At 45.0% G+C, this 18,301-nt stretch overlaps 1 protein-coding gene across 2 annotated transcripts in view; it reads left to right on the forward strand.

Moving 5' to 3' along the window:
- Window positions 1-2,379: 2,379 nt before the first annotated feature.
- Window positions 2,380-18,301, forward strand: part of LOC139056342 (uncharacterized) — a 31,361-nt gene continuing 15,439 nt past the window's right edge. For both annotated transcript variants that reach the window (XM_070534501.1, XM_070534502.1), the window contains exon 1: window positions 2,380-7,153. The gene's annotated coding sequence lies outside the window, so the exon portion shown is untranslated. The remainder of the gene's footprint in view (window positions 7,154-18,301) is intronic.

Genomic DNA, 18,301 nt, shown 5'->3' on the forward strand with positions numbered 1-18,301 from the left:
GCATAACCCGTTCATACGGCTTAAAGGGAAGCTGAAGAGTTTTCCAGAAAAAATGAGTGAAGAGCTGTACGTAATGGCTTTTAACCCTCCGAATTCGAATATCGCATCGAAATTGAGCGAAAGAAAGCGCAAACAGATTTTATTTCGATGAAAAGTGCAGCAGCAGACTCGGGCAGCTCGCGCTCCTCGTTTCCGCCGGTGATTGGTCGGGCGCCTCGTGACGTGAACATTGGTGTTCGTCCGGACCGGCCGCTGCTGCCACACGTGAAGCACGGTGCAAGGTGGTTTGGCGCTGTGGTTTGGTGAGACGGTAATGGTAAATTTCGAGAGCTTGCGCTTCTCTGAGGAGTTCGGCGTTGCTCCCTACATGTACACGTAGCCGGCCTCTCCAAGAAGCAAAAGGTGCTGGTAGCAAGCAGTGCTTTCGACGCGAACGAAAGCGAAGTGTTAGCATCTCCTGGTGTTAGAAATGTTCTTTGGAACTCACTGGATCGCTGTGTTCAGCGATCTAGTGAGTTCGTTTCCGGGCAAACAACTGTACTGTTATGTTCCTGCATGTCTTCCTCGTGGAACGTAAGGAGGGATGCGATCGTCGGCATTTGTGCGCTGCTCCGAAACTGTCGGCAATCTACACACAGACGATTTACATGCGGGAAAGTTTTCCGGCTCTTGTAGCACGTGTAGTGGCTTTGATGAGCGCGCCATCCGCACGCTGCTCGTAACCGGAGCCAAGGCGGCGAATTGCGTCGGCTACGTGAGACAGCCGGATTCTCTCTGTGCGCGAGGGGGGAACGCAGCGTCATGGCGTGCGCCGGCTTTCAAACACATGAAAACTTTACACTTGCACTGCATTATGGTAGCTGCATGTTGGCTGTTTCACAACACACATGCGAATAGAAAATTAACGACGGTTTGCGACGAAACTCGCGTCAAGCATGAACATGTAGTACCTTCCGTTCAGCGTGCTAACACGAAGGAGCTAGCAATAAATCAAAATCCAGGTTTGGACGAGTTCGTGTATTCATAAGGTCTTCCAAGGCCAGTTACCATCCGTCCGCCCGCTCCTGTCCCGCCTTGGTGCGTTCGTTGCCCCGACCTTTTCGCGCTGTGTTTAGAAAGCCTGCTAGCAGAAAGTCGTACTCTCACTCATTCACGCATTATTGATGAACTCTTGTAGTAATCGTCGTCACGGAAGTGGTTAGAGCACAGCGCTGTTGTTCTTGAGCGCTTGAAATTCTTTCGATTCACAGCAGCCTCCCACTTAGCTGCAAGCTTCTTGTCTTGCGGGGAGTAATGAAACATCGTCGCGACCGCTGGTGTTCGTGAAACCGTAGGCTGCACAGAATGCCGGCATGATCGGCCCACCACTTCAATTCACTCAATTACCGTCAACTAACGTCAACTACCGCTCTACATACACACAAACAAAGGAATGCAGGCTCGAGCGAGGCAGATTATGACGGCACGCACGCAGAAACAAGCGCGGTCAGGCACGGTCGTGTAGACTGCGAAGGAGCGGAACACAAGTGCTGACGTCACTGCGCCGCGTTTCCGGTCTGCGCTCGCATCGTCAGCGTCAGCAGCAGCGCGCGGCAATCGACGAGGGGCGGAGCGACAGTGCAATTTTAACCGGCGATTACGTCGTCCCTAAGTGAAAAATCCCACCCGAAGTTTTACATGCATGGTTTATAAGGTTCCCGCATCCGTATATGAGCGTCTTATTGAATTCTACAGACTCTTCTGCTTTCTTTTAAGAATATACCAACCGCCTCATAAACATTGTCGTCAGAGTCATCGACGCTGTTATCAGCATTTCTCAAAATTTTGAACACCATTGGAGCGCGCAACTGGCCCAAAGTTACACGCCACCATAGAATGCCGCGGCCCGTCCGCGGTAGCCCAGGAGAAAAAGGGTGCCGTGCGCAGCCGGTTGGTGAGGAGAATCGAGAAGGAAAGCGCCGCTAGGAGGAGAGTGTCGGTACTTTCAAATTATCAAGTGGTTTTACTTGGCACATACTTGTGTCGCCGCCTGCCATCATCTGCAGAAAGCAGCGTTTGAGGGCGGGCGGCCGCTTGTTGCCCGCTCCTCGAACCATCTAGTAACGTTGCCTCGAACAGGCGACGGCCCTCCCTTAAGCGCTGCTTTCTGCAAATGGCGACAGGTGGCGACACAAGTTTATCTTGCGCCGTCGCGGCGGCAGCTCGCATCCCCATAAGCGCAGGCAAATTTTCGTTTTTTTCTTAGAAACCAGGCAGTTAACTGTGCCAAGTGTTATACTAAATGAACTCAAAGCCAAAATGCGACCGCTCTGCAGAATTTGAGCAAGAACAATGCAGAGGTTTGAAGTTTGAAGTTTATTACAATTTTGACAATACAAGATTGTCATGGCGCCGGAGCAAAAGGCGAGACTATACACGCCTGACTAGGCCCCTGGCGCCACGAGCACAGCAGACAACAGTGCAAAAAATATATACATATATACACATAATACACACATATACATACTTATATATACGAATGATACAATTATACATACAAGAAATCATTGCAACACAATAAGTATAAATAATGAAAATGAAGAAATAAAGTGCGTACAGAAAGGTACAGGAAGGCCAAAAAGCCACATGGGAACAAAAAAGTCTTGCAACGCATGAAATTGCATATCAGTCGAAAAAAACAGGAAATAAATTACAAAAAACAGGTGTCATTTGTTGGAAAAATACAGTTTTGATTTCTTTCTGAATATTGAAATGGTTGAGGAATCTTGCATGATATCAAATAAAGCGTGCTCATTATTAAGTAAATTAGGAATCTGCCATTGTAGAAGCTGATTGCCGTAGTTTGTTCTAGTTTTTACTTTAATAAAGTTCCTAGCTCTTAAGGTGTAGTTAGTTGTGTTATTAGTACATATAGAAAAAAAGTTCTCACGATTACTTATGTATTCTAAAAAAGCTTTTTCGGATAACTTTTGTTTATATAGGCTAGCGACACTCAAAATACTGTCCTGGTGGAAGTACTCAGAGGTATGTTCGTACATCGATAGGTTATTAATAATACGAACGCACTTCTGCATTCGGAATAGAGTTTCCAAGTTAGCCTTAGAAGTGACGCCCCAGATAAGTAGACAATAGTGGAGTCTAGAATGGATAGTAGAAAAGTATAACTGACGTTTAAGTTTTAAAGGTAACAGCGTGCGATGCTTATTGAGCATACCAATTAATTGTGCTATGCTACGTTTAATATAACTTACGTGATGCGTCCACCGTAGATTTTCATGGAAGAGTACACCCAAGAACTTGTACTGGGAAACCCTTTCAAGTGGTTGCGATTGAAATATTAAAGCAGATGCGAACTTAACTGGTTTGTTAATAGGAGTAAAAACAATATACTTTGTTTCTTTAACATTTAGGCTCAACTGATTAGCCGATAGCCACACTGAAAGGGAATTTAACCAGTTGTTAATAAGAGGAATTAGAGTAGAGATGTTATCAGAGGAGAAAAAAACGTTTGTATCGTCGGCATATAATACAATGTCGGGTGTTCCTGGTATTGCCACGATATCATTGATATAAAGAAGGAAAATCGTAGGACCTATAATAGAACCCTGCGGGACGCCGTACCTAATGTCTGCTAAATCTGATTTTATGTTGTTGATTTCCACAAATTGGGAGCGGTGTGATAGATAGCTACGCAGTAAGTCTAAAGCAATGCCTCTAATTCCATAAAAGGGTAATTTAGAAAAAAGTATGTCATGTTTAATTGAATCAAATGCTTTATTGAAGTCTAAAAATAAGCCTATTGTGTATTGTTGGTTTTCTATATTGGTAACAATTTTATCACGTATTTCAAGTAACGCAGATTCAGTGGATTTACCCCTTTGAAAGCCATACTGATTCGGGGATATAAGGTTATGCTTTTGCATGTGTCCAGTTATTCTAGAATTTAAGGCTTTTTCAATAATTTTTGAAAAAACTGGAAGTATTGATATCGGTCGGTAATTAGTGATGCAATCAGTTGCGCCACCTTTATGCAAGACGACGATCCTAGCAATTTTCATGTTATCCGGAAATGTGCCTGTAGAAAACACAATATTTGTTATGTCACAAAGAACACTGCATAATAAATCCGCGACTGCTTTAATTGGTGCTATTTTAATACCGTCATAACCACAAGAAGAGCTGTTCTTTAAATTGCTAATAATGTGTGCTATTTCTGTAGGTGTAACAGGACGAAGATACATAGTATTTTGCAAACTGGTGTTAATATAGTCCTTAAAGTTGTTGCTAACTTCTGAGTCAAAGGAGCCAAAGCACAAGAACTGCTGATTGAATACTTCTGCGAGGGATTTACCACTTAGCACTCTATCGCCGTACGTAAGTTCCTGGGGAATGCTATTTTTTGTGTGCCGTAATAGGTCCTTTAGAGTTCGCCAAGTTTTCTTAGGATCATAAAGAATGTCCGTAAATTTGTTAGCGTAGTAATCAACACGTGACTTTTTTATGTCGGCATTTAGCCTGTTCCTGACCTTTTTATATTGCTTAAAAATTTCTGCGTCCTTATATTTCAGGAAGTTGCTGAAGAGCTTATCTCGTGCTTTCATTCTCTTGACTAAGTCGTAGGTAACCCAGGGTTTCCTCGCTTTCTTAAACTTTCGAACAGTTACCAAAGGAAAAGAATGTTCGTAAATGTCAATAATTTTCTCGAGAAAACTGTTGTATAAAAGGTTTGAATCAGATTTATTTTTATCTAAAATTTCATTCCAGTTTACAGATGCAATATTTTGACGGAAGTTATCAATCGCGCGATTGGTTATCATCCGCGTAGTTTTTGTCGAGTTTTCTATGGTAACCTGTGGAAAGGTGCGCTTAGGAATGAAGCAGAACAAAGGTAAATGATCACTGATTGCACTTACAAGCACTCCCGCTTTCACGTCACTTTCATCATGATTAGTCAGACACAAATCAATCAAGGTTTCACTGGATGCAGAGATGCGAGTAGGCAGAGCAATATTGTTTGAAAAGCCGTACATTGATAACAGGTCGACAAAATCATTCACTGATGTGTTAGCAGGTTGCAACAAATCAATGTTAAAGTCACCCAAAATTACAACAGGCATTTTCAGTGACGACAGAGAATCAAGCAATGTTTCAAACCGACGGAAAAATTCAACCAGAGACCCAGCGGGAGGCCTATAAACAACCCCAATTATGAAAGTTCTACATCTGACAAAAAGAAGTTCGTAGTTGGACAACATAGCACAGTGTTCAGCCATTACTTCATAATGAATAGCGTTTTTTATGTATAAAGCAACCCCACCCCCTTTTTTACTACACCTGCTCAAGCATTCAGGTTTGTAACCATTGATTTCGATTGCATCTTCAGTGGTATTGTACCAAGTTTCCGTAAAGGCCAAAATATCGAACTCAAAGCCTAAGGACATTAAGAATGTGTTTAATTGGTCCTCTTTGTTCCGTAAACTCTGCGCGTTTAAATGATAAAAGGAAAAGAACTTCGAATGCTTACTCTCCTCAGAAGCAAAATCGCGAAAAGAAACGAAATCGAGATAAGACTTAGAACATGAAACCGCCATGGGAAAGAATAAAGTTTATCAAACAATGCCGGGAGCGTTAACATTAAACCATGTTCGCGAGGTCACTTTCTTGGCAAATTCGAATCACACTGTCACCGCTATTCTTTCGTGCAAAAACATGACCATTCTTTTGCCACACGAAGCAGTACTTCATTTCTTTTCCCTTCGTTTGCGCTAGCCACAAAAGCCTTTTGTTCATCGCAGTTAGATTATCAAAAATTCGCAAGTCTGGTGTTTTCTCCCGAAGACGTGAGCGACTTTGCATCCACCGTTCCTTCAACATGACAGATCGGAAGCGAGCTATCACTACAGGTTTTTTACCAGCACGTGGATGCAGCCGATGAAGGGAATCAAGGTCAGAGTCTGATAGCTCGGGAAGCTCGAGCGTACGTGCCAGACAGTTCATCTTATCAAGAAGGTTTTCATTCTCTTCTTTTTGCATACCGTGAATCTCGATGTTTTGTCGGCGACTGTACTGCTCCAATTCATTTAACTGAGCTTTCACTTCGAGGGCATTTGGAGAAGTTTGAGTCTCCAAATGTTCAACACGCTTCCTCAAGGCCGCAATTTCAGTACCCTGACTGTCAGTCTTCTTAAGTATTTCGTCATACTTGTCAGAAAGCATTTGGATAGATGCCTCAATGCCACTGATGCCTTTGACAGCCTCGGACAAGGCGTCCACTTTGGCCACAAGTGGAAGAAGTGATAATACATTTGCATTGAGTTGGTTCAGCTTACATTCAAGTCTTTGGCTTTCAGACATATTGGATGAGGCACCGCCCCTTTTTTCATTTGTTTGACATGTTGCGCACTTCCAAGAATTTTTCAAGGAATCGCCTTTACTGCGAAAAGCAGACCCAGTAATCCCAGAACATTTACCAACATGGTATGAATATTTACAAATTGTACACACAAGGGGTATTTCATCGGGCCGAATGTCTCCATTACACGCCAAACATTCAGTCATAATAACAGTGGACAATGATTAACTATAGGCACAGCAGCAGCAGGGAACGTCAGGAGGTTAAGAGCGAGTTCGAAGCAAAATAACACCAACCTGCAACAGTGGCAAAGCAAGTACGTGAGAAGCGATGCTGCGTGCCGTCCACTGCCACTGCTGTGCCCGAAAAACGAAGAATCCAGGATCCGCCTGTCCTTTTTATGTCCGTCGTCCTCAGGTCCGTCACGTGGTAGCGGCTGAAATCGGGGCGGTGGTCCAAATTATCGCCACGATGACGTAACAGCTGGATTGACGGCCGCACGTTGTATTTCTGCAACAGTGGCAAAGCAAGTACGTGAGAAGCGATGCTGCGTGCCGTCCACTGCCACTGCTGTGCCCGAAAAACGAAGAATCCAGGATCCGCCTGTCCTTTTTATGTCCGTCGTCCTCAGGTCCGTCACGTGGTAGCGGCTGAAATCGGGGCGGTGGTCCAAATTATCGCCACGATGACGTAACAGCTGGATTGACGGCCGCACGTTGTATTTCTGCAACAGTGGCAAAGCAAGTACGTGAGAAGCGATGCTGCGTGCCGTCCACTGCCACTGCTGTGCCCGAAAAACAGGTGAGCGCAAAATCTTTTTTTGAACAGTCGCAACCAAATATTCAGGTCCCTCTATAGTAGCAATTTTAAGGATAACGGGGCTTTGGAAAAGTTCCTGTGAAGGAAAGTAAGCATTCGATTAGCGTTGTTAAGAATACATCCGACGTGCACGTTCCACGATAGATCCTTAGTAATGTGAACGCCTAGGTACTCGTACGAAGTCACTTTAATAGAGGGAAACCATTAATAATATAAGACGTGGAATTAGAGTCGATAGCGGACCATGTTATTCTCATTGGTTTACACTTGTTAGTGTTCAGTTTCATTTACCAAGTGTCGCACCAACGAGAAATGTCATTGAGAGCAGATTGCAATGTGCAGGCATAAAATAAGTTGGTCATTTTCGTGTAACGTACGCAGTGATCAGCAAATAATCTTATATTAGAGAGAGCTGATGTGGGAAGATCGTTGATGTAAATGAGTTTATCGAGGTTAACGAGATTGTTAAGATAACGGCCTGTTCGCCTAACCTAGCTGCGACCCCGTGACAACGGTAAGCACTAAATACACATTCAGCACAATCTATCAATTTGTTTTTGTGGTTCTTTTCGCAACCACGATTTTTGTGTCCTTTCGGAACAGTGATCTTGCCCTGCTTTCCCAGATTTTCTGGCGCTGAGAAGACCATACGCACATTAGTTCGTTGAGCGATTTTTTTTTTTCAAATTACAGGAGATAATGTGCCTGTACGGCAACACACTTATGCGACTACCGCGCTCAAACGGTCTGGCCGCGGTTTGACCAACATTTTTGCTGTCACTCAGGGGGCGGACGTTTTTCGTCCGTGTTTTTCTTTTGCTTGTGTACTCTTCTTAAAAATGGAATAGTAACGCGCCCAGACTGCCATGTTGCTTTTTTTTTTATCTCGCATGATTGTTTCTTCCCCACTCTTTTTTCTTCCTTCAGTTTGTCAAGTTACTCTCTCACACAAGAAATGAAAAAAAAAGAAAGAGATAATCCTGGAGATAATAAACAGGACGATCAGATGTGTGCGTAAAAGCTCGTCGCCTATGCGGACTATTTCGTTTTTTTTTTGCGAGCATAACTTCCGTGAAGCGTGCCGCTGCCCACCGTAAAATTCAGCGCTGGGTGCCGTTGTTGTGCCTCCAGTTTCGCGACATAGTTGCCCGTGGCGTTAGTTCTTGTTTGCTGGGATATTAAACTGATGTGGCTCTTCGTTTTATGAATATTAGTCTGAAGAACATTACGAGGAACAGCTCGCCTCGTCGCATGTGCTTCTCTACCTCTTCGCCCTATAATTTTTGTCACTGCCACAATGGAAACGCATATTCTTTGCTCCAGCCTTTGAACGTCACGCAAATCGATGTAAGCAGCGACGGTACTGGCACTTACGATATGGTGCCGCTACATTTAAATTTTGGTGAAGTACAAAGTGATGCCGATAATCGTTCAAATGAAGACACACGTCACGAAAGTATTATGGCATGATATACCGCTAGCTTACGCTCTCTAGAGCTCCACACAGGCAACTTTAGCAGGAACCAAAGACTGTTTGCTAGAAAAAATAGTAAAATGAAAGACCGGTGACGACTCCAGCCTGAAATTTGCCCACAACCAGCTCTATGACGTCACACAATGTGGCAGCCTCTAACGTGTGGATAGTGTTGCTTATTGTGTTGCTTATAAAACCGGCGAACGGTTTCTGTTGCGTCACACAGGAAACAGATCAAGAAAAAACACTTCGCGGGCACCCTAACGTTACAATGATGTCATAGGCACCGCGGTTAGGCTCGCATTTAAATAGACAAGTTTGGTCTTGCTTTTTCCCGCTGAATAAGCTACCATTTTCCAGAAAAGAAAAGCAGAGAGCGACGGAGCAGTTAATCAGTCAAGCCTAATTGAGTGCTTCCCGCTGTTGGCCTATGAAGATTTGAAACAGACTTTGACTGGTTAACATCCCTGCCTTCCTGTATTCTCTCTCTCTTGAAACAACTGGCCGATCTACATGGCGTAAACTACTGGCGTGTGCAGCACTTTACGGCAGTCTGTGTGCGCGTGTGTTCTATGAACCGAACCGAGGTCGCTGCGCCTCGGTCTACCTGAGAGTGACGCGCGCGAACCACTCAGTTTTCTGCCCCGTCCTGCTCTTGGCGTTATTTCTTACCGATAAGACAAATAAAGTTATCGAATTGGTATTAACAGACGAAGAAAAGGATAGCCGCTGTTGCAAGACTCACCACGCAGCAAACGCTTGTGCTGTGGCACGGTACATCCGCACGAAGGAAATGCCAAGTGCCGAGAACGCGATCGGCCGCGCTCCAGTTTGCCGTTGGTGTAAAGGCGGGGGCGCCGTAGCATGGAAGCTTGAGCCGCATCACCGTGAGAGTCCTTCTTGCGGAGCTCCGAAGTATAAATCATTCGGTCAGTTGGCAGTTATAAACAAATCATCGCTGCGGCCTTCAACCTCCCGATCAATGTCACTGTTGCAACGCGAAGTTGAACTAGAGCCGCTTTCCAGCAGCCGTGGTTGAACTTCTCAATGAGGGCGCGCTGAGAGCTTTTAGTGGTGCGTTTGGAAGGCACGAATTTCGGCACCAACAAGCAAAGGCGCCATCTGCGGTCCCCCGCACCAAATAAGCCCAAAGTCGATTGAATTGCTCCTGCGCGAAAGGATCAGCACCGGTCTCCGCGACTATACGCCCATGGTTTCAGGTCCTCTTTGGCTGAAATGCTCGTGTTCGGCTTCTTTCACTCCGAGCCGCAGGTTTTTCTCATAAATAAAAGCGAAATGTACGAGCACTCTTCGTTGGAATCTTTGGTGAACCACATCTATTATAACGAAGGCGCAAACTAACCAATAATCTGTACGCGTGTTCATTTGTGGCCATCTTAAAATAGCTAAATCGAAATGTATGCTCGGGCACCCCTCCTACGAGGCACCATGTGCCACCCGCTTGTTTTGCGTGCATCGTGAAAGCATGGCAATTATTACCGCTCGCCGAGACGCGTCGCTCGGTGTTGTACTCGACATTGCGCGCGCATGGAATGCACGGTCGGATTCGCAAAGCTTCTCGCTCTAGCTGTTTGTCACTTGCGGCCACCTTCTCCGTATGATCGCTATCGCGTTTAGCCGTTGCCTCCCTTTGCAAACCACTAAGCTTATGAGCTGCTCACTGAACACATGCCCAATACTCACTTTAAAAAGAGACCGGTCAAAGGGCCTATTGAAGCACTCGCCTTGCAGAAACAAATCTACGCTGTCTATAGACCAGAACACGCTAGTCTCGCACCCAGACTAACCGAACGCATACTCTCGCACCCGGGTTGCCCGGTCGACCGGCGCGATTTTGTAATGGGCTGCCAAAGTGTGTTCGCCGGCGACCAGTAGACATGGCAAGCCCCAGCTCTAGGGCTCCAAAGTGCGGAAATGTGCCCGTTCACACGGATCCAAAGTAGAAGAAGTCATCTGGGCATCATTGCGTCGTGTTTGGATGCCAAAACAACCAGCGGAAAAGGAGCAGGTTGCTTAGCGCTGTTTGCGAAGAGCACAACACACGTAGGGAATCGTGCCGGTGCGGTGTTTTCAGCCTGCGCCGATTTCCATCCGCAACGAAGAATGCCAAGCTGCGCCACCGGTGGATAGCTGCAGTGAATAGGAAGAACTACCAACCCAGTGAAAATGCGCGAGTGAGTATTCGATCTGTGTATATTTTGGTGCCACGTTCAACTTTGCGCCCTACAAACGTAATACGTGTAACACGCAGGTTTGCTCCGAGCACTTTCTGGGCAACAAGCCTACAGAGCAGAATCCCGCGCCGGTGCTTCGCCTTGGCTATAACAAAAAGGCAAGCCTTTTCGTGTTTTCATTCAGGCAGAGCTCCCGACGGTTAAGCGGAACAGTTGAGTTTGCGGTTAGCGATACTTGCAGCTGGTGCACGGAATGACCATTAAGCGTGAACGACAAGTTGTAGGCCTTGCTGGTGAGCGTTATTGTTAATGAAAGTAAACCGAAGTCTGCTCGTCACGTAGCATGCGTCCACAAAAACGTAAACGACGACTACTCGTCGCCGAAGGTGTTCTGGCAGCGCACCTACCTACCTTTACGAGCTGGTGTTGCAGGTGTCATTCGTAACGAATTCATTTGAGCCTCCTGAGCTCTAAACTGCGTGCGGGCTGTTATGCGGGGCAAAGCGCAAAATATTTCCGTTCATATGGCGAGGAAAATAAGGTGCTTAATTATTCTTGTATTTTGTAACAAACTTTTGATCGTTCTCACTAGTTTTTTTTTTACTGTTTTCTTTTCTAAGGGAGCGCCAACAATCCGATGGCCTCGCACAAGCGAAACAAGTCTGGTACCAGGTAGCTGCAGTTGGTGGGGCTAATTTCTTAGAATGCAGGTGCGGTTGTTGTCTTGTACCAAAGGGGTCCTGATGATGCAGCTTTAAGTAGGGATGGTAATTTTACGTGCCCTGTCATGGTTTGTGCAACTGTACAACACCTGCATCTGTCATGCTCGCCCTGTTATACGGGCTTTGACTGCACATGTAGTTGAACATTATAACTACTGTAGTACCGCATTTTCCAATGAGTGCAGGTTTAGCATCATATGCTGCTTGTTCGAGTGCTGTAGGCTTTTGTTCTGAATGTTGTACTCTTAAGTGGTTGCACGATACAATTGGCCTGGTGTATTTTCTATTTCATTTTGAGAGGACTTTATATCTTCGCAACAGTGATGGCATGGGAAAGAACTACAGCCCTTCTTACTATAACATCTATTTTGTTTTCAATGTGCAGGTGGTGAAGGGCAGGCGTCTGCTAACCAGGCAGTCAAACGACCTCGCCAGTTGGTTGCCAAACGCGGCCAACCCAGTAGAGACCATGACAAACAAGACCAAACTGAAAGTGAAGATGACAGTGTTCTGCGTGCTTTAATAATATATGGCACCAACACAGTGCTGTAAATTCCTTCACAGGTTACGTGCCAAAAAGCTCACACGTGTTCTAGCATATAGCGCGCGGTTTGTACAAACGTAATAGCGTACCTACCCGATGTATTCGCTTCTGCAGTCTGCACAGCACTCAGTGTGGCCATTGCGAACTTGCATGAGGTCTTGAAGTTTGATTGAATCCAGACAGCGAAAATGAGAGGTTAGAAAAAACGCGAAACACGCCTTCTGCCCAGCTAAAAAGCCCAAGTTTCGCTTTCGCGCCGGGTCGCATCACCCGGCGTGGCAGCCCAGGCCTGCTACTTCGCGGCGCTTGGGATAGATGGCGCGACTGGCGCTCATCAATATGGCGGCGCCCTTTGAATTCACGGTGTTCTGGTGTATACGCGGCGTGTATGCCGATGGCCGCGCCACTGGTGGCGGCCTTGCGCAGAACGCGCCGTAGTTTGTTGCGTCGCTGATAGTGCTTCTCCGTCTTATTTGTGTTTTCAGAGCAAAATAGGCAACACCCTTCGCATGTGTGGGATGGCCAAAGCTTCCGAAGAATGTCGAAGAAGAATTGTTGCAGGGTGGGGGGCTTAAATACCGGCGAAAACGTGCCGGCGATATGGTTCTAATTATTCCCCGCAAAGCCTCATCAGCAGGAGCAACGGTGGCAATGGATCGTCGCTTCGGCGCGAAATTTGTGGTTCTCATCCTTTCCTTTGTCGCTTCGGTGTTTTTTCTTTTTTATTATTTTTTTACTCGATTGTAGTTGGACGCGTAAGCGACGAAGTTCGTCTGCAGTGCAACATGCGGTTTAAAGGCATTTCGCTAAAGTTCGGAATGCCGTTTGCCGCTTATATTGTTTTCCGCTTCTTTACCGCGTTGGGCTAGCTAGGCAGCACGACTGCATGAGCGCAAGAAAAGCGGACGAATTCGGCCTTTGGTGCGGAATTAAGATCGCTCGTGAGAAAATGAGAAACAAAGTTAGTCAGGGAGGTTAGTAAAAAATTGAATTTCCTACTCTGCGGTCAACAAAAGGGACAACGAATATAAACCGATCGGAATGGGGAAAGAGCAATAGCGAAACGGGAATCGGTGCACAAAATACCGAGGGGACGGACGTCCCTGTGGCCGTTTAGACCGCAGGAAGCGAACGAGGGCTCATGCTGCCTTTAATCGAATTGTCATTGGCTGAGTGCGTAGGTCCTGGACAGCCAAACAGCCAGAGCGGCCGAGGCGTCAACCGATGACGAACAGTTTTAACGTGCCGACTGCTTCGGAAGGTGAACGCTTCCCTGTCAGTAGCGAGCCCGGTAGTGTTGGCAAAGCTGCACAGTATTCAGAAAGAGACAATTGAGGTTGAGTGGTTGCACTTATTCCACGGCGTAGAAAGCCAGTTGTGGAATTCAGAATTTATTTATTAGTACAAATACAGAAATATCACAAACTTGTTGTAGATATACGGCGGTCCCATGTTTAAATGTTTTAACATGGGCAAACAATGTTTAAATGCTTAAAGCAACAGTAGCAGAGATGAGCGATATCAGTAATATCAAACACGTTGACAGCATATGAGTAATAACAACACTTGTTAACACCATACCATTACAAAAAACAATAAAATGAGAAATAACGGACACCATCAGTAGGTATGTATTATGAGAGCTTTTAGTTCACTTTTAAATTACTATAAATATCTTGCATATTTGATTATGGGTGGTAGAGTATTCAAAAGCGATATCTAGGGAATTTCCGCAGGCTGTCTACCGTATTTAGTAAGCACTTTAGGTAGAAGGAAATTTTGATTGAGTGCAAATCTAGTGTTACTATGAGCTATCAGGGCAGGTCCGTTGCAGTGGTGGCGTACAGGTAGAGTATCCGCCTCGCGTGCAAGAGGACCGTGGTTCAAATCCCGAAGTATTCCACCGGATCAAAAAAATCCGCGTTTTGATAAAATTGCATAAAGAGGCCTGGAGTGCGGCCTGGAACCGGTGACCAGAACCACTAACGCACTCCCTCAACCAGAACAGGATCGGCCACCTTGGTGCAGTACTTGACCACAACCTCCCATATGAACACAACAATCACACCCCGGCCCTCAGTCCCCAGCAGCTGCGAAGCAACTGACCACGGCGGCGGTCAGACCTGCGACCCAGCAGAGGGTGCTAAGAATACCTGGCTCCGGACAGGCCGCCATTGGAATCTGAACCTGGCAACGGTTAACGCTAGAGCGCTATCTAGTGAGGCGAGTCTAGCAGTGCTATTGGAGGTATTAGAGGGCAGTAAATGGGATATAATAGGGCTCAATGGGCTAATAGGGCTGAGTTTAGGGGGACAAAAGAAGCATATACAGTGCTAAAAAGCGGGCACGTACTGTGTTACCGGGGCTTAGCGGAGAGACGAGAACTAGGAGTCGGATTCCTGATTAATAAGGATATAGCTAGTAACATACATGAATTGTATAGCACTAACGAAAGGGATGCAGGTCTTGTTGTGAAGCTTAATAAAAGGTACAAATTGAAGGTCGTACAGGTCTACGACCCTACATCTAGTCATGATGACCAGGAAGTCGAAAGATTCTATGAAGACGTGGAATCGGCGATGCGTAAAGTCAAAATACACTATACTTTTGGGTGACTTCAATGCCAGGGTAGGCAAGAAGCAGGCTGGAGACAAGTCAGTGGGGGAATATGGCATAGGCTCTAGGAATAGCAGGAGAGAGTTATTAGTAGAGTTTGCAGAACAGAATAATATGCTGATAATGAATAACTTTTTCCGCAAGCGGGATAGCCGAAAATGGACGTGGAGGAGCCCGAATGGCGAGACTAGAAATGAAATAGACCTTATACTCTGCACTAACGCTGCCATCATACAATATGCGGATGTGCTCGCCAAGGTTCACTGCAGTGACCATAGGATGGCAAGAACTAAAAATAGCATAGACTTGAGGAGCGAACGGAAGAAACTGGTACATAAGAAGTCGGTCAATGAGTCAGCGGTAAGATGGAAAATAGAGGAATTTCGGATCAAGCTACAGATCAGGTATTCGGCTTTAACTCAGGAAGAGGACCTTAGTGTTGAAGCAATGAACGACACGCTTATGGGCATCATTAAGGAGTGTGCAATAGAAGTCGGTAGTAACTCAGATAGAATACAAGTAAGCTATCGCAGGAGACGAAAGATCTGATAAGAAACGCCAATGTATGAAAGCCTCTAACCCTACAGCTAGAGTAGAACTGGAAGAACTTTTTAAGTTAATTAACAAGTGTAAGACAGCTGACATAAGGAAGTATAATAAGAGCAGAATTGAACTTGGTCTCAGGAACGGAGGAAGCCTTAAAGCAGTCAAGAAGAAACTAGGAATAGGCAACAATCAGATGTCTTTGTTAAGAGACAAAGCCGGCAATATCATTGCTAATATGGATAAGATAGTTCAAGTGGCTGAGGAGTTCTAGAGATTTATACAGTACCAGTGGCACCCACGAAGATAATGGAAAAGAGAATAGTCTAGAGGAATTTGAAATCCCACAAGTGACGCCGGAAGAAGTAAAAAAATCCATGGGAGCTATGCAAAGGGGGAAGGCAGCTGGGGAGGTTCAGGTAAAAGCAACTCTGCAAACTGACTCTGCAGTTTGCAGAGCAATTCTGCAAACTAACTTTTCAGTACACCAAAGCTGACCTCCTCCTCTTCGGAGACTTTAACTTTCCAGATATCGATTTGCACAATATAGCTCCGTCTCTCGTAAATCAGACAGAAGCAAAGAAATTTCCTTGATGTTTGTTTTAATTTTAACCTTGCTCAACTTGTATCTGAACCAACGCGTGTCACACCAGACACAGCTTACGTATTAGACCTAATACTAACAAGTCGACCAGACAGTTTATCGTCAATTACATATCTGAAGCAAATTAGCGACCGTAAGTTTATTCACGCTTCCTTTCACGTTGCGCCAATTCCACGCCAGAAACTTCAAAAGACAATACATCTTTATAACGAAGGCAACTACGAGGCTATACGCGATAATCTGTACGACTTCTTTATTTCATTCGAGGCATCCTTTAACAAACACGATATCCATGCCAACTGGCAAAGGTTCAAAGAAAAAATAAATGACCTAGCTGACAGGTTCATTCCAACGATAACGTTTCAAATGCAACATCAGAAGGCATGGTTCACCAATCTTTGAAGAGAATTGATAATAATAAAAAAAAAACGTTTGTACCGTGCAGCAAACGGCAGGACAAACACATGCGCCTGGGATAAATACTACGCAGCGGAACGTGCATACTTATCAGCTATTCGGGAGGCAAAACAGTCTTTCTTTCACGAAGATCTACCAAACATGCTGGTCACTAATCCAAGAAAGTTCTGGCAGGTCATCAATCCTCGGGAAAGAAGCAGTATTGCGTTAGTCAACGAGAACGGTGAAACGGTCGATGATGTTGAATGTGCTAATCTTTTTAATACAGCTTTTGTGTCATTCTTCTCCCATGAACCTAGCTTGTCACTTCCCTCTACAGTTAACAACTCAACGAGTGTCATGCCATCAGTAACCTTCTTTGCCGATGGTATTTTGTCTCTAATTGACAATCTTAAACTAACATTCTCAGCCAGAGTGGATAACATAAACTCAAAAGTGTTAACAAATACTAAAGACATCAGTGCTGCTTATTTGTGCTTGTTGTTCTCGCAGTCACTCTTATCTGGCATCATACCACATGACTGGAAGGTGGGAAGGGTTGTTTCCATCTACAAATCAGGCGACAAAAACTCTCCACTTAACTATCGCCCCATCTCACTGACAAGCATACCTTGCAAAATCATGGAACATGTCATTTATAGAGAAATGAAATTTTTAGACGCAGGAAGCTTTTTTCATTCTTCACAGCACGGATTTCGCAAGAGATTTTCCTGCGAGACGCAATTGGCACTTTTCCTTCATTATCTTTACACTAATCTAGATACTAACCAGCAGACAGACGCAGTATTCCTAGACTTCGCGAAAGCATTCGATAAGGTACCACATCGACTATTACTAAAGCCATCTCTAGCGAACGTGCACCCCGATATATTGCGATGGATTGAAGCTTTCCTTAGTAACCGCTCACAGTTCGTCCTTATTAACAACAGCCCATCTGTTTCCCCACCGGTAACTTCTGGGGTTCCACAAGGATCTGCCCTCGGGCCTCTCCTCTTTTTAATATATATTAACGACTTACCTCTGCATGTATCCTCAATATTCGCATGTTTGCAGATGACTGCGTCGTTTACCAAACAATTACTACCATGTCTGACCGAATCTCCCTTCAGGAGGATATTAACCGCTTGCACCAATGGTGCGATTGCTGGTTAATGACACCTGACCCAAATAAATGTGAAGTGGTGGTATTCTCCCGCCGACGTAACCCACTAGCTTACCCATACACAACAAATAACGTAGACGTAGGAACTGCGCACTCCTACAAATACCTTGGTGTTACCCTTACTAATGACTTGACTTGGAGCACACATATTACTAACGCCATCTCATCTGCTAATAAATCTCTTGGTTTCATAAAACGAAACTTAAAGCAAGCACCCAAGCATGTGAAATTACTAGCCTACAAGAGCATAATCAGACCCAAACTCGAATATGCATGTGCCATATGGAGCCCTCATCAAGCATATTTAATCAACGCACTTAAATCGGTGCAAAACCGTGCCATAAGGTTCATCCATTCAACGTATTCATATGATGTCAGCGTGTCATCACTGAAAAAAGAATCCGGACTGGTTACACTCGCTGATCGCCGTCGCATCTCAACGCTGTCTCTTTTTCATAAGTTTTATCATACTTCACTTAATCAACCACGATACATTATTCCCGCTGCCCGTGTATCACATCGCACTGTGTACCAAGTTGGCCGCCCTCGCACTCATACTACCACTTTTTCAGGCTCATTCTTCTTTCCCGCAGCAACAGATTGGAACAACCGGCCCCACCAAGTTGCCGCCATAACCTGTGCACCTACATTCATGCAAAGACTGACAGACCATTTTTTAGAATAAAAAAATGAATGGGATATGCTATCTATGTGTGTACTAGATGGAATTATGTACTTAATTTTCACGCGTGTTATAACTTATGCTCTGTTATTCTAACTTATGCTCTGTTATTCTTAAAATGATGTATAATAAATATATGTATTCCCACCCCTTATGTAATGCCCCTATGGG

The sequence above is a fragment of the Dermacentor albipictus genome, chromosome 2, assembly GCF_038994185.2.
Source record: "Dermacentor albipictus isolate Rhodes 1998 colony chromosome 2, USDA_Dalb.pri_finalv2, whole genome shotgun sequence".
NCBI lineage: Eukaryota > Metazoa > Arthropoda > Arachnida > Ixodida > Ixodidae > Dermacentor > Dermacentor albipictus.